Source organism: Buceros rhinoceros, unplaced genomic scaffold (assembly GCF_000710305.1).
Source record: "Buceros rhinoceros silvestris isolate BGI_N320 unplaced genomic scaffold, ASM71030v1 scaffold41507, whole genome shotgun sequence".
Taxonomy (NCBI): domain Eukaryota; kingdom Metazoa; phylum Chordata; class Aves; order Bucerotiformes; family Bucerotidae; genus Buceros; species Buceros rhinoceros.
The window spans coordinates 586-847 of NW_010421137.1; positions in this window are offsets into that span (position 1 = coordinate 586).

The window sequence follows — 262 nt, forward strand, 5'->3', positions numbered from 1 at the left end:
AAAGCAGCACTGAGGCAGCTGGGATGGACGCGGCTGCGGGTGCAGAACCCACACAGTGGCTGCCAGCCCCCGCCCTGCGCGACTCCACGGGAGGCTGATCCCAGATGTGACTTTCGGGTCCCTGTAGCCCCCTACCCCCGAACCTGTCTTGCTGTCAATAAATTTTCGATAAAATACCTACAGATCCGTTTGCTTTAGTGCCGTGATTGCTGTGAGACCTTAGCGTGGCCATGGAGAGCTGCAAGGGGCTGGGCGAGAGCTG